The sequence below is a fragment of the Leiobunum rupestre genome, chromosome 6, assembly GCF_980474605.1.
Source record: "Leiobunum rupestre chromosome 6, qqLeiRupe1.1.hap1, whole genome shotgun sequence".
Lineage (NCBI taxonomy): Eukaryota > Metazoa > Arthropoda > Arachnida > Opiliones > Sclerosomatidae > Leiobunum > Leiobunum rupestre.
The window spans coordinates 27,117,994-27,135,792 of record NC_143389.1 but is presented as its reverse complement, the minus strand read 5'-3'; positions in this window follow the sequence as shown (position 1 = coordinate 27,135,792).

Below are 17,799 nucleotides of genomic sequence, written 5' to 3'. Positions count from 1 at the left end.
TAAATTGTCAAAATGTTTCTCATAAAACGTTGATGTCGGCAAAATAAAGTTTTACCAAAGCGCAGTTTATCAAAAGTAATTCTGACTTGTTTCATGCCACTATTATTTCTGACCCTAGATAGAAGCAAGGGTTTGGTTAATAAATCATTGTTTTACATTCTGTTATACACATTGATTTAGTCCGAGTTTAGTTTCTGAAGTAAATTTTAATATTCGCCGATATTCGTTTAATTTTGCACTTTTGTATAGACAATCATCGAAAAAATAAACAATAAAACCCGTGGACTTCATGTGGGCAATATGTCTGGAATTTGCCAGATGGCACTTATTTGTAACTGTTTTTTTTACTACGAAATATTTCAATAGAAAAAAATTCTGTAGAGAACCATTTCCTACAGTAAAAAAGCAATGATATTTTAAACGTTTTACAGAATCAATTTAGTAAAAGTAAAAGCCGAAAGAGAAAATGAATTTGAAGATTTATACTTGCATGGGGCGCTGAATCGCGGTGTAAGTTATTTTATACCAAGCTTTTGTTATAGTTTCACATAAAATATTTTGCACACAGTAATGTTAACCTTTCTGGCAACCACTCAGGCCAATTCATATTCTAATAAAATATGGAAAATATAAATTAGAAAGTAACAAATAAATTTATCAGAATTAAATAAAAATGGAGTAAATTATGGCACGCCAAAAAGGACATAATTAATGATAAGTTAAAAAGAACCACCTATGGACTGCATTACTTACATAATTAATGAAGTGTGTCATAAAAACTTTACATCGTTCATAGATAACTATAACTATTCGTAGAAAATATTTTACCACCCATAAAATTTTTTTTATCGTTCATATACAATTTCTTGCCTCTCATAGAGAGCTTTAACTTCTTACCACTCATAGAGAACTTTAACTTCTTGCCTCTCATAGAGAACTTTTACTATTCGTAGAAAATATTTTACCACTCATACAAAACTTTTTACCGTTCATATACAACTTCTTACCTCTCATAGAGAGCTTTAACTTCTCACCACTCATAGAGAACTTTAACTTCTTACCTCTCATAGATAACTTTAACTTCTTACCTCTCATAGAGAACTTTCACTCTTATAGAGAAGCTTTTACTTCTTATGGAGAACCTTTTACTTCTTATGGAGAACCTTTTACTTCTTATGGAGAACCTTTTACTTCTTATGGAGAACCTTTTACTTCTTATGGAGAACCTTTTACTTATAGAGAACCTTTTACTTCTTATAGAGAAACTTTTACTTCTTATAGAGAATCTTTTACTTCTTATAGAGACCCTTTTACTTCTTATAGAGAACCTTTTACTTCTTATAGAGAACATTTTACTTCTTATAGAGAACGCTTTACTTCTTATAGAGAACCTTTTACTTCTTATAGAGAACGCTTTACTTCTTATAGAGAACGCTTTACTTCTTATTAAAATTCTTATTTTGACTATTACGTGTTTTTGGCGCTTCGTGTTTTTTGAGGACTTTGATGGTTTGGAGTGCTTTTGGGTGGTTAATTTTTTGTCGTTCTCACCCGTGAGTGTCCCCGCATTGGATTCTGATTGTGTGGTTGTTTTTTGGTTTTGGGACTGTTATTCGGTTGACTTTAATCCAGTTTTTCGCAATTTTAGGCCTGAGTACCTTTTGAAAGTTCTTATTTTAACTTCGCGTGCGTCATTGAATTTTCCAATCTCGCGCTATGCCTTTCGACGAGCCTCAGCTTTTGTTCTCACCTACCAAATGACTAATCTTCCTCAACGGTGCCACTTCAACGTTTCACTCGTTTGGAAACCAAATCTAAGGCTTTGATGAACTCTGGTAACTCACAAATTGACACTGTTGCTTTGGAGTTCGCTGAGGATTTGACCAGTGCCATTTCTACTCTGAATGCGTCATGTACTAAAAAAAATGGAATTAGAAATGTCTTTCCCCTGCTCTTCGTGCGGTACCATCTTAGGCGATGAAGCCTATGTTCTTCGGTGTGAGGATTGTGGAAAGACTTTTCACATCTCATGTATCAATGTTTCGACTGAATATGAGTTTCTATGCTGTGACAAAAATTTCCATTGGTTTTGCTCTGACTCTAAACTTCGTGATACCTTTAAAATGCGATAACTTTCTCACAAGATTAAGGATATTGAAGCGAAGCTTACAAACCATCACCTGTACCTGAAAGAAGATCGTCGTAATGTGGGCTCCCTTCACTTGAAATGTAAGGAACTAGAAACAAAACTTTCAACGAATTACGATACGTTATTTAGAGCACATAACGATCTACATGGTACTTTTACTAGTCACATGGAATCAACTAAAAAGTCTAACGAAGACCTCTCGAATCAAATAAGTGGTATTCCTGTTTTGTTGATTGATAGTTTTAAGACTATGGAAACGTTTCTGCTTACATCACTGACCATTAAATTGAAAGTTTTTAAAACACAGTCTCCTACCAACGGAATGGCCATTGTTACTAAAGATAATATTTATCAGAATCCTTTTTAGGCTTTCGCAAGATTTTTCGCCCGAGTCCGAGCTTGGTATTTTGATTGAGCTTTTGACTGCTAGTAAAGCTCCAGCGTCTACCCCTACTTTCGTCTCGGCCGTACTCCGTCTCTAAAAACTCGCCCAAGACCGATTAAAATAAATTTTCAGACTATTTCCCAAAAGAAGGCTTTTTTAACGTTAATTAAGCTCCGGCGTCCAGATCCGAATTTTTCTTTATCTGCACGAATTGATCTAACTCCAAAGCAACTGTAGGACTATCGCAATTGTTTAAGTGGTACTACTCACCCTTAACTCGAATCATTCAAATCGGAGTACCAGTGTTACTCATTTCACATTTCCAGAGGTCAATTTTATCCCTAACTTAAACTATCCAGTTTCTTCACAATCTGTTGCTGGCTCTTCAGCGATGTTACCTGTAAATCTGACTGCTACCTTACCTTATCCTTCTGGCGGAACTCATTGCTCATCAATGCTTCCAAAAACTACCAATCACCGCTTCTCGGTTATCAAACGATATGCGGACCTCGGTTTTAATTATTCCTTGGCCGTCAACCATCTCCTCGTCGTCAATGCGAACGCGTTCGCAGGCCTGACAGACAGACCCACAGACAGACCCACAGATAGACACGGTGGTTGTATAACCCCTCCTAGGGTACAAAGTCCCCTCGGAAAGGTAAAAACTTCTCTACGCGAGCTAAGATGTTCTATACGAACGGTAAAAAGTTATCTACCAGAGGTAAAAAGCTATCTACGAACGGTAAAAGTTATTTTAGTTCTCTTCAAATGACACGCTTCATTAATTATTCTTGTTTGGCGTGTCATCGTAACTTGAAATTTTGAGCAAGCAAAAAAAAAAAAAAAAACCCAATAAACGCCAATTAGAAATTGAGCGCTTTTTTGGTCATTAGCCGTGTCGTGGATGTCAATGTACGGAAAAAAATTAAATATCCCAATTCAAACTATCGGGGCTATTTTATTTTATCTTAATTACAATCAAGACTTTGCATTGGGCAGTGCGCTACTGCGGTATTCATTTAAGACTCCATGGTACCACATAAGATAGGTACTTATTTTATGACGCTGCAAATTTAATAGTTGACGACATGGCAGTCACTGTTTTTACGCAGTTGCCAAATACAATTGGTGAAGTCGTGAGTTAAAAAAATAAAAACCTTAAACTATTCGTGACCTTTATTAGATCAGGTACAAAATGTTTCTCTATTTGATTCTCTAGATAATTAATACGTTTGAAAATTTTTATTTTTAGAAATATATTTCCTTTAGAATAGGAAAACTCTTTAGAATGTAAGACTTATAAAAACCTTTTAGAATAATTTTTTTGAAAGTTTTCATTTAGAATTGTCTAAATATACTCTAAAAACTATAAAGCTGTAAAGATTTATTTAGACGTCTGAACGGCTCTACTGTAAATACTATCTTTACATTTAATCATGTTTTTATTAAGCTCGCAGATATAAGTTTGGTGAAGACAGTTCCCCTGGAAGACGTTTTTACGTATCTTAAGATAACGAGCGCTTTTGACATGACCACTACGTCCATATTATCGGTCTCTGGATTTTCAGAAGCTACGCAGATGTATTCTGCATTTTTAAGCCTTAGCCCCGAAGTTTATTTCCTTCTTTTCCTGTGCACTTTTCTGGTCGCCACCTACTCGGCATTGATGAACGTTTTAAAAAGGGACCGCCGAAGACAGTATGCGGTAGAATTTCAAGAAACACTGTGGTCAACTTTCTCCGATATGCTCTTAAAACGTAAGGAATTCATATAAAAGAGTCAAAACTGTTAAACGCGGTAGCACCAAACCTTTACAAATAAGGTTTTTTCTGATTTTTCAAAGTTTAAAATAAACACACATTTTCTACCAATTACGTTTACAACAAGTTGGCAAGCCAAAATATACCTCTCCTCCGAAGAATTGTCCCTAGTGGTATTAATTTCTCGAGATAACCCTTAAAGATATATCTCCGCAATTTAGAGTTATTTGTTAAAAATATTAACCCATTTCTATCCCGCCCGGTATAAAATTTTAATTATAATTAAAATAATTGAGACGAAACGACCAATTTTAATTTATTCAGAATATCATAAGTTAAGTAGTTACATCAGTAAGTTAGACGTACTATAACAATGCACAATTGAATTAAACCCTTTTACAGAACAAGTTTATCAGTTAAATATAATACGAAGCAAATTTTAATGAAAGAAATATCTACAGAGGCTTTTTGGAATTACTCGCTTACGAAATACTTGCCGCATCTTTAACGCTCATTTTATTTCAACACTCGCCCTTGATGAAGATACCGTAGATATCTGGTAGTGGACGACTCGTTCACTTCCTGTTGACGTTGTGACGCATACCACATGAAAAAGACCAATGCCGTCCAATTTCCAATATCATATAATGACTCGCACACCCAAGAAATCATTGACTGCGTTAGAAATCGTAGATATCCAAATATCCACACCAAATGTATTTACAAGAAGCAAAAACCTTACCATCAACAAAGCACAGAGAGCCACTTGACAAACCGCCAGCTCTTAAAGCAATTAACGTTAAATTATCTCCTTTGAATTAACAGAACTATATATAGGTCGTTAAGAAAGTGGACCACCCACAGGGTCTACCCTTTAACCCTCTAATCTCGGCTGACTGCGCTAAAACAAGATTTAACCTTTAAAAAATACCAGATTAGGCCTTCATAAATTCATTAATAAAAAAAGACTTTATTACCTATTATGCTTACGATGGCTGTCTTAATTTCAGTGAATTTAAGCAGCTATCGTTGGTTCTGTGGTAGAGCGCTCGACTGCCACATGGTCTGGGTTCGAAACCTGGGTGGCGCATTTGTTTTTAATCAATAGAGAAACGCTAAATTAGAATTTCTTCGATGCAATAATTTCAATTTCAATTCTATTTCAATTAAACCAAAATTTCCTACTCTATTAAATACGCTTCCGATAAAGCTGAAGGTCTAATTTTCAATAAGGCGTAACAAGTGTCGGTGGTTCTGTGGTAGAACGTCCGCCTGTCAAGCAGGAGGTCTCGGGTTCAAATCCCGCCCGATGCGATCGCAAATTGATACTAAGACGAATACCGTGTACAACTGGTGGAAACCCTGCCATTGGACGTTGAGAGGTAGCATTACACTCAGCACTCGGTCCGTCCCAAAGTCATTAAGAAGAAGTTGGAGAGAAAACGCCCATATAAACACAACAGACTCAACATGCACAACCATCAGAACACAAACACAACAAATTCAACACTCACAACCTACGCATAAACATTACAAAAACGTAATACACCAAAACGTCACGACGGTGAGCGAAAAAACACCATCCAAACCAAACCGCAAATGCATCCGTTAACGCTCACCGTCACCCGGTGGTTTTGCCAACCCTTTGAGAAACTGCGTACGCAGTGATTACACTTTGCACCGAAAATGCGAACGCGTTCGCAGTCCTGACAGACAGACAGACCCACAGACCCACCCACAGACCCACCCACAGACACGGTCGTTGTATAACCCCTCCTAGGGGACTTTGTCCCCTCGGAGAGGTAAAAATAGCTATTTATGTTTTGGTGTCATTTAGTAAATTTTTATTTTTATTAAGATAACCCTATTCAACTTATAACTATACGACGAAAAAATTATCTAAAAAATTCAGAGGCTTTTTCTATGGGTCCCAATGAGTTAAAATGTCTAATTAACATAATTCCTAAAGTACTACTTTTCAGAAAAACTTTTGGCTTCCGTTAAATTAAAATTATTGGTTATTTTTTATCAGTGAAGCGAAAAACAAGTGGAAAAAGTTCATTATTGTGCTTTTAGAAATAAGATACGTCTAACAATGGAAACAAGCTTTTTTAAGGTATTGATACGGTTCCAAATAATCCTTAAAAACATTTTGTCGTCACAAATGCTGTTAATTATAAAAATTAAATATACAAATTCCGAAAAGTTCCTAAATGAATTGATTAAAACATTTCTTATTCGGTCTGTATGGGACATTTTTCTAATAACAATCAAAGATTGTACCAGGAGCAGATTTCTCAAAGAATGGTGCCAGATCGACGGACGTTCGAGGCTGTAGATGAACGGGTAAAGAAAGCTGACAAATACAACCATCTAGTGCTCGGGGGAAAATGGAAGACGTTCCAGAAGACGTAGAAGAACAAGTACAAGTACTTACAATTAAGTTACCACTCAATCTTTCTTTCAATTCATCTAGTAACCTTAACACAATAGGTACGGACCATCTACAGTCTCGAACGTACTTCTATCTGGCACCCGTCTTTGAGGAAACTGTTCCTTGTACAATCTTTGAACTACTGAACCCGTTTCTCGAGCTTGTCGGAACATCCTAAAAAGCTAAACCCTAAACAAATGTAAAGAAATTAAAAAACTTGTTTAGGGTTTATCTTTTTTGTACCTTTTTACTTTGGAACATTTTACCATTTCGCGGCTTTTGCCCTTCTTTGCATTGCAGTCCAAAGAAGGTTCTTATTCACTTAAAAGGGCTCCAAAGTTCGGTCGCAAAATGGGTGTAAAGTCAGTAAAGTGCGAAATTTACGGCCGAGTGAGGGGTTGGGGGAATGAAAAGCATGCTCAATTTTCTTTTTTTTTTGCCACCGAACATTGGAGCCCCTTTAACATCAAATGCATATCCGCACATTCGTTATTAGAAAAGTTTTCCATATTTATCTTAACATTTATTACAGTTAACGAATATTTCGAAACAGCACGCTATTTTATACTTCAGTATCTACTCACCTATTACGGATTAGCTACTTACAATTTTACAATTAAATTTAAATTTTTTTATTCACTCTGTAATTACACCGATTGAAAAATTTGAATATTCTTAAAGATATTTTCGGTACTTTTATTTTTAATTTTCATAATTAAAAGCATTCGTGAAGACAAAACTTTATTTTAACTTTATTTGGAAAATAATCAATACTTTAAAATAGCTTTTATCCCAGGTTGTCATTCTTATCATACTTCTAAAATCCCAATTATGAACTTTTGCCACTTGTTATAAATTTTATCACTTCATTGATAAAAAAAACAATTAATCGTTTTATGAAAACAATTTCGTCAGTTTAAAGGCTGTTAACGGGTTTTGTGGAAGTTTTGGAAACACTTTGGGACCCATGTTCATGAGACAATTTTACTCATTGGGACCCATAGAACACGCCTCTGAATGTTTGACGTTCGTATCCTTAACGATAAACTTGTTTACAAAGTATATCACTTATTTTGAGGCTGATAATTTCGGACTATGCGGATTTCGGAATCTAACCGTTAATCTATTTATTATAATAAAATGGTCCAACAGATGTTGTAATTTAAACATCTATTTTTTTTCAATCAAAGCCAAATCATCTGGCGTATTTTCATCTTCTTTGGAGCGTTTGCTTCAGTTTCTTTGGATCGTGCCTGTGTGGTTCATTGTGGTCTTTTACAACGCTAACCTCCAAACTAAGTATTTATTTTTAACTGATGGCCAAATAGATTCATTGGACGATTTTCTTATAAATCCCCAATTGAAAATCTACGTGGGAGAGATTTCACCGTCACTTTTTCCAACTACGAAGGTTAAGTATATTCTATAGATGAGCCCGATATTACATAAGCATAAGTTTCTTATCGATTAATTTAAAGTGTCTATGTTTGATTCTTTAATCGCCTTCATTGAGCCGTGAAGAGGTTAAGGTCAAGTATTAAGTTAGACGGGGTGAACAAAGACTTAAATAAACTAAATGACCTTACTCACTATAAATTGGCCAAGCTACGAATTCATCATACAAAACAACATTTACAAGTACAGCTCTAGTTAAAAAACTCCGGAACAGACCACAAAAATGGTTGATGTGGCGAGGAATTCTGGTATACTTACGTATTGTTTCGATAAGGTATTTCGTTATATAAGCCTAAGATCTACGACAAACGGAATTTGGTTAATAGAAAGCTTGTATATAATTATATTTAGTCAATTTATATAAATACTTTAATATTGTTTATTTTAGATGATTATTATTATTATTACGGAATAATCCTTATCAGGAATTAAATAAATTCAGAAATTTTGCCCTATTGTTTTTGATTCATTTTAGTATTGAACTAGACACAAGGTTCAATAAGTGAAAGATATGAGGTTCAGGGGCGGCGGAATAGGGGGGGGGGGTACATTGTACCTCCACCACGGAAGTAGGGGTTGCAAAATATATATTTGTATCCCCCCCCCAAAAATGTTATATATATATTTTTTTAAATACTGCATACTACACACGTATCACGATGAACTAGATGAAATTAATTGGAATAAGATATCATTAATAAAGAGAGTAGAGTTAAATCTTTGGATAACGGATGATAAAATAAACTAAATTTTGTGTGAATATTCTGTGTAATTATTTTTGGCTAATTTGATTCTGTTAACCGATTTAGTCGGACTTCCTAGCTCGTTTGATTCTAACTTACTTAATAAACCAGCTGTTTAATTCGCCTAAAATTGGTAACTTAAAAGTTAAAGAAAATCTGGAAATATGCATTAAATACTCGACAAACAAATTAGCGCTATTGGCTCAGACTGCCAATACACCCATTTTCGATAATTTATACACCCCAAAAAAATACCTTCTCCGCCGCTGATGAGGTTAAACAAAAACGGAGCTTTAAAAATTGTATTCGTAATATACTATGAAACCGTTCAATATCTTAAAATTATTAATTTTTTGTTTCAAACCAATTAGAAAACCCATTTTAAACACTATTTTTACAAGGCTTCAGGGAAAGTTATATACTTTATAGATATAATTAACTTTTATGACCTGATATTTTAGATGAGTATGATTTACAATTTTCTAAAATATTTTGTCTACCACCTACCGAAAATATAATTGTAAATCATCTACAATATACATTATAAATAGTTCTCAATTTTACACATAAAAACTGAAAATGTCATAATTCTAGGTTGTATACTTTGAAATATTTAAAATATTTTAACGCACAATTTTTTTAGATTTTGGAGCTGGAACGTTATAAAAGAGTAAAGAAGCAAATTAATATCTTGAATATAACAGAATATGGGGCAATTGAGGATAATGTTAACCTGCGAAAAAGTATCTTGACAAGACGAAGTGTTTTACTTGACACAACTCAGAATTTAATTTGGAAATACATTGTTCCAGTCACCGTAAACCACACCAAGTGGCATTTAAGTTCGCAACAGTACTTTTTGGTACCGGTAGTACTATGCGCCAAACCCAATATTTCGGCAAATCTCTTGAATGAAATTAATATCAGGCAAGTAAGAAGCACCATCTACAATGCACAAAATATTTCTGATTTACATGTATTTTTAATATTTCCGTTGGATTTGAACATACCATATACGGTAGCTTTCTCAAGATGATTTGCATTAAAAACTGATAGTAGTTGTTTTAAACTCAACTTTTTGTAAATTAGAGTAGATATCAAATAGGTAGGTTAGATAAACATACGAAAACTAACCTTGTTAAAAAAATAATAAAGGCTTCACGTAACTGTGCTAACAAGATTTTTTCTTTAAATTGTTTTGAGATAAATGTTCCAATTGGGTCATACCACGACAAATGGGTACACCCTGCTAAGATTTTACTGCTATTTCAGAATTTATTTCAACATCCCATAAAAGGATTTGTAGCTATAAGCCTTTGAAAAATTTAAGAAAATGGAAATAATGGACTGGCCTCCTTATCAAAATATTTTTTACTCGAGAACTAAGAATATTACTTTGGTTTTTTAGATTTTCTTGTAAAATGTATACGGGAAATACCAGGAAATTAAAAAAATAAATTAAAAGTGCCATTACACGCCAGAAGATCAAAGGTCAAATATTTTCAACTACATTTAAAGGTTCAAGGATTAACAAAGTCTAAAATGTTCTTTTTTAATCCTAAAACCAGAATATTACTTAAAATGCTATTAACTTAGCATATTTATACCATTTTCTTCAATTTTTTAGTGTCAACTATCTTAGAAACTATGCATAGTATACTAAAAATAATTAAGAGATCGGCTTCCTAGCATAAAATATCCTCTTAGACGAAATTGCATTTAAATCTAGGCAGGGTATAAGGTTGACACGGTTGTGCACATTTGTCACGGAATGAGCGAATTGGCATACTATTACATTACATTTTTTAGGTGAAGCGAAGAGCAGTTATTCAACGGTACACTTTGTAATGTTTTTTCCAGGATATCAAGATTTGTAGAGACAAAGCAAATGGCTCGCTCGAAACAACTGCAAAATATCATTCTGAACGCCTACTACTTTGCGGAAGATGATAAAAGTATAAAATGGCAGCCTCTCAATGTGCAAGATGTTGTGTGGTTTTTAGTTATTTATTTGGGCGGTCAGGCTTTAGCATTGGGAACATTTTACATCAGATGTAAAACTATGTACGTGTTTCAATTCTGCAAAAAATCTTCATTAAATTCATCGTAAATATATGTAACAGAACAAAAAATAAAAGCTATTAAGACCGGAAGGAATAAGATAAAATAATCAGGCAGGATAAATAGATACTGATACGTTTTAGACTGTTGCACATTTAGATTAACGTGCATATAATTTCAAGGCGCCGCTCTACCCCCCCCCCCTCCCCCCATACCTAGACCGAAAAATATATCAAACAAACTGTTATTGTACTCTAGTTTAATAGCTATAAGGATAATACAAAAGAATAATTTTAAGATTTTTACCTTCGCTGAACATTTTAAAGGAATATATGTAAATTGTGGTTTATTTTGATCTGTATTAAAATTTATCTCATAAAATTCCTAAGGTGTTATTTCGATTAGTACAATCATTACAGACACTATAAGCAAAACTACACCAAAAACCATTACAGGTGTTATGTCTCTAATGTTAATATAGTTGTCAGTTGTTGTACGCGTAGAGAGACGCTTAAACTCTGATTCAAATTTCTCTTGCATTTGCCATTTGGTAAACAACCCTGATGAAATCATCCAGAGGAGTCTAAAAAATAAAAAGGGAAATATTTTTATTACTTATTTCAAGAAATAGCCAAATCTATTATTTTAGTTTGCAGAATTTTAAACATTATTCGAAGATTTCCAGATTCCTTTTTTCATTCCATAGACCTAAAAGAATGAGAAAGTCTGGAATATCATGAAGTGAAAATGTACAACTGACGTGTTTGATATTCGTTCTTTGTAGCGATATTCTTTCCGAAAACAAAGGGACGCGTCATCAGAAGCAAATGGCACTTGAGCAATATGAAAAAGGTTTTGATCAAAATTTCCTTCGTCTATGTTTCCTTTAATAAAGGCTTCGCCGCCAATCAGGGCAACCTTTCCATATAAGACGTTTTGAAGTCCTTCAGCGTAATTGTGCACTCTGTTACTCTCCAAGCTTCTTACCGAACTTGCCAACTGCTGCAAAATCTCGTTAGTTGACTCCTGTAACAAAAAGAAAGCTATACATTTTCGATAAAATGTATCTTTCTTTCCACCATCCCCCGCCACTTTCGCGACCTCACGCGAGGAATTTAGGTTTATATTTAGGATTCGGATATAAAAAATTGGGTTATTTTAAACAAACTCAAATTAAACGCCAATAACTTTATCGTAAATATAGCTTCCTGATTTTAAGTATTGACGCTTAATTGTTATTAGTAAATAATTAAATTAAAATTTTAAATAATTTATATATTTGTCCATAAACCTCTCGCTATAACCTGGACCATATTTTTAGCAAAACAACGAGGTTAACAGCAGCAGTCACAGAAAAGATTGCATATTGTGTAAATCCTCTTATAGCCGCGAACGCTATTTATACCACGAAAATTATTTTGTTTTTGTTATTTTACAGAGCAGCTATTTCAGTACCGAGTAAATAATTTTCACTTTATAGCAAAATCTTGTTTACTTCGATATATCCTAAGTAGTACGATCCTCTTAGTGTCTGAACCGCGTATCCATCACTTTTAATTGCATAGAGTAGTTCATCTATAGAATCAATGGAAGCATTTTGAGTTTGAATTGTTGTAGACGACGTAATGTGACTCCCGTAAATTTTGGCCAGGAACGTTTCAAATGACAAAATGAACCAAATGGAAATGGCTTGAGCGGGACACAACACACATAATTTCGGAAGACCTAAGTTGTGTCATAAATTTAACTTAACTTTTAGATATTTTATTATTTGATATGGGATCTCACCTTGAGTTAAAGTGATTCTTATTAGATCCCAGGGGCCAAAAGGCATCTTCGTGTAACTTCTGGATGACGTCCATATAAAATTACGTTTTGCAGTTAATTTAAGAATAATGCAGAAGAGGAAAAACGTTGAAGCTAGGAAGATCCATAGCTATAAGACACAGTAAGTTAAACAAACGTATCTTTCGAAAGACATTAATTTATAAAAAAAATATATTTAAAATCCTAGCATGGCTTTAGTTCCAACTCCGCTTTCAAATAATACAGATAAAACACTGCGGAAACGGCATTTTTGCATATTTTTAAAATCATTTGGAGGAGCTAAAATTAAGATTATGTTTTTTGAAACGTGCACTTCAGGTTTAAGAGGTAGCTGATTTTTCGATATATATATATAATTATTTTGTTTAAACATCCCTTATTCGGTCGAGCTACTAAGAAAAAGTAATATTAGTTGATTATACGAACAACTTTGATAGAGACTGGTATAAGATCGAATAAGAAAATAAAAAACGCGGTTTGGCGGTAGGCAACGCGGTCCGTTTTGGTCTTTCTTTTTGCGTGTCTATGACAACGTGTTTATTTTAATTCGCGTATCTGAAGTGTTACTCTATGGTGTATTACCCCCTCACGGTTGATACCTTGTCGTGGTGAGGGGGCTAGCGTACGCCCCTACATAGTGGGCTACGCTGTCCGGAGCTCGTCTCCTGGTAGGGCCACCCAAGGCAGACAGGCCGCTCTGGGCGTCAGACTAAATTCAACCATATCCGCCGTTTTGACTACCGGTTGAGAACTGCCGTATGGGTGTTCGGGAAGATTTTTCAACATTGAAAATTTTTCGATTTTCGACAATGCACATCACCTTAACCTTACCCCGGAATTGTTATGGATAAATTACCATCCGGCGACAAAAAAAAATTACGCACTTATCAACTTTCCAGTCTACTGGCATCTTCCAATTCATCATCCAACATCCCGGTACCCCGCCAACGACGTTCGAGATGGGGATCGCCGGGATTACAGCAAATGTGCCCATCACTTCTCCGAACACTCTATATGGTAGTCCCTTGTCATCGTTGGGGTCGGGCCGTGTTGCGGCCAGTTGCTTCGTTGCAACCCACCTCTTTGCCGTAGGTGGCGTCCTGTAACTCGGGCAAAGGGTGTTCTGGTGGCTGAGTAGCGGATTTTGACTGCGGTCGCTCTAGGCCCAGCTTTTCGAATACAATACGTTGCTTTGACCCCTGCGTCTGAGGTAGTCAGGTGGTTTGTACTGACCGGTATAAATCAATCGGCTCGCCTTTCTAGGTCAGGTCAACTGGGCTCCGGCTGCCTCGTGTTGGTCGGGTCTGGGTATATTCGTCGAGTACCCTTGGCCTCAAATTTGAGGTCCCCTTGTAGGGCTCCATGGTGGGTGAGGGACGAGGCGAATGAACATTTACACTTACACCATGCATGAAATTAATCCTCAAAACCCGCCTTCGGGCAACCCAGCTGAGGGTGACGAGCTCGCTCTAACCCCGGCTGTTCTGGCAACAGTTAGTAGTGTTTCGGACACTATTGAGGCGGTGTTTGCTAACGCAAACAGCCGTGTAACCAAGGACGCGCAGAAGGAGCTGCGCGACCAGTTTAATATCCTTCGGGAGATTATTGGCAACCAGCAATGCCAAATTTCGGAACTTAAAGCCCGTGTTGAAGAGAAGACGAATTTCGTCTCTCAACTTTTGGCAACAAAAACCTCTTTTGCTGCTGTCGCCCATCAGGGCCCAGCCAGATCTAATTCTTCTGCACCAAAGCCGTCGGCCTCTGGCGCTTCACCACGCCTGCCCAAACCTGTACCCAAAACGGCTAGGAGTGATCATGTCGTTCTGATCTCTCACAAGGATGCCGCCGTCTCCGTCGACAGTCTTGATTCTACCATCAGACGCGAGCTTGATCCACGCAAAGCTCAAATCAGCATTCAATCGGTCCGTAAGGGCCGCAATGGCTTGGTGATCCAATGCTCCACTGCGGAGGACGCCGTCAAATTTATGGACTCTGTGGAGAGGTCCGCCGCACTCAAGGACATTGTCAACCTACGTAAACCTAGTTTGGCAAAGCCCAAGCTTCTGCTCTTCGGAGTTGAAGATAGCATCAAATTGAATGAAGTTGTTCCTTCCCTCATCGAACAAAACCCTGAACTGACTTTGGATCCCCAGGATCTTGTTGCAAAATACCCTCTCTACGGTAAGGGTAAAAAGTCAACTAATTGGGTACTTGAAGCCACTCCGGAGGTCTACAAGACTCTCTTAGAGAAAGGCAAACTTTTTATTGGCTGGACTAATTGTCCGGTCAAGGAGTATATTTATGTACCTAAGTGTTTTAAATGTTGTTTGGTGGGACACCAACAAAACGACTGTCCACTGAAGGGCTCAGCGACCCAGTTTTGTACTAACTGCAGTGACGATAACTCCTACAAGGACTGTAAGTCCAAGACTAAGTGTTGCCGTGCTTGCGCGGAACATAATAAATCAAATGGTACGAAGTACCGAACCGCCCATCAATCCATTGATTCGAACTGCCCGCTTTTCAAGCGCGAAGTCGAACTTCGAAAATTACGCACTGATTATGGTCAACCACCTGTATAGGGGTACACCATCAATCTTTACTTAGGTACTCTAAATATGATTTCTTGCGCCCAGATTAATCTGGCACATTGTCGGGCTGCCACAGCGGCTGCTCGAGAATTCGTCCTTAATCATAAAATTGATATTCTGTTCTTCCAGGAACCAATGGTTCGAGATTCGAAGGTTTTGGGGTTTCCCCTGACATGTCGCCTCTGTCACGCCGCAGTAACCAAATGTGGTATTGCTGTTTTCAACCCTACCTTTGACGTAGTGGTCCTTTATTGTGATGTTAATATTTCCGTTGCGCTTATCGCAACTGGGTCCGCCACCCTAATTGTATATAGTGTATATTGTCCGCCGTCTGAGGACATTGAACCGATTTTATCTAAAATCACTGAGCTTTCTCGCTCTTACAAAACCTCTAAACACTGCGTTTGTGGGGATTTTAACGCCAAACATGCTCTTTGGGGTTCCCCGTCGTCTGACAACCGTGGGGATTCCGTTATTGAATTTCTCAACCAAACGGACTTTTATATACAAAACAACCCACATTCTCTTCCTACCTTTTTCCACAACGATCGTTCCAGCTGGATCGACCTAACTGTTGTCTCCAATGACCTAGCCCCCTGATCTCGGATTGGGCGGTCTTGGACGAGCCTTCACTAAGTGACCACCGCTATTTATCATGGTCCATCGGAACTACTGCTGTTCCCCCATTGGCAGAAGAATACCGTAAACATCAGTACAATCTGAAGGGAGTGGACTGGATCGCCTTCGAGGCTTCGGCCAGTGAGGCTCTCCTCTCACTTGATACTCTTCCACTTTCTAACACGGCCGAACTGGACTCCTTTGTAACTCTTTACACTGCTACCGCGCGCCAGGTTTGTGACTTGCACATGCGTCCTAAATCTGGTCGTAAATTTAAATCTGTCCCATGGTGGACTCCGCAGCTCACTGCTCAAAGGAGCAAGGTTCGCGCTCTTCGGAGGCGGGCTCAAAGGATCAGAGATCCTCTCCAACGAGCCCAGAACAAAACCCTGTACAATAGGGAAATTGCGGTTTATAAAAAACTCATGAATGCTTCCAAACAAACATCCTGGAGGGAATTTTGTACAAACGTGGATTCTTCGAACCCGTTCACCCTGCCATATAAAATGGCTTCGCACAAGTTGCGATGTAAACAGGCCTTACAGGCTGTTAAGCGCACCGACGGCTCCCTAACGGAGACCGCTACCGAAACTTGCTCCGCAATTCTTGACGCCCTTTTTATCAATGATACCACTGTCAATGAATCTGACGATCAAAGCCGTATACGGGACGACTCCCTTACGGCACCTACAACACCGCACGACATTCCAATGACTCTCCCCGAACTTGAGACAATACTGTACTCAATGCCACATCATAAGGCCCCAGGCCTCGACGGGCTCTCCTTAGAAATCATCCTGGTACTTTTCCGAGCGATGCCGCTCTTGTTACTGAATCTCTTTAACGCATGTTTATTGCTTCAGTACTTTCCTAAAGATTGGAAAATTGCTCACGTAATTTTACTTCTCAAACCAGGTCGTGATCCCTCTGACCCGTCGTCTTACCGGACTATTAGCCTTCTGTGCGTATTTGGGAAGATACTTGATAAATTCCTTACCCAACGTTTGTACTTTCACTTATCTGCTAATAACCTCATTCATGGGGCTCAGTACGGATTTTGCCACGGCAAATCGACTGTCAATGCACTTAATGCTATAGTTACCTCCATTAAGGAGAGTACCAAATCACGAGAATACATCTCTCTCGTATCCCTTGACATCAAGGGGGCTTTCGACAGGGTGTGGATTCCGGGCATCCTACATCGACTTAAGCAAGCTGATTGCCCAGCCTATCTTTATGGCTGTTTTGAGAGTTTTCTCTCTGATCGACACGTTTTTGTACCAACTGCTGATAATGTTCTTACTCGTCCTATCACACGTGGCGTCCCCCAGGGTTCCTGTGCGGGTCCGGTTCTTTGGAACATTGTGATAGACTCCCTGCTACGACTCACATTGCCAGTTGCCTGTGACTCGCAGGCATTCGCTGATGACACAACTCTGCTGGTTCGTGCCCCCTCCCGCCGCGAGTTGGAGTACAGGGGTAATTCAGCTCTGGAACTTATTAATATTTGGAGCAAAACTTATAAGCTTACCTTCTCCCCTGAGAAGGCGGGTTGTATAACATATCATGGTCTGGGCGCTTCTGACCCCTTGCCGATCTTCCGCCTCGACGGAGATCCTATTCACCATGTAACTCAAATTAAACTGCTCGGGGTTATAATTGACAATCAGCTCAGCTGGTTGCCTCACCTTAAAGCAGTTCAAACTAAGGTGGCAGCCCTTACCCAAAGTATTGCCCAGTATGCCCACGAAACCTGGGGAATTACTGGGGCTGCCC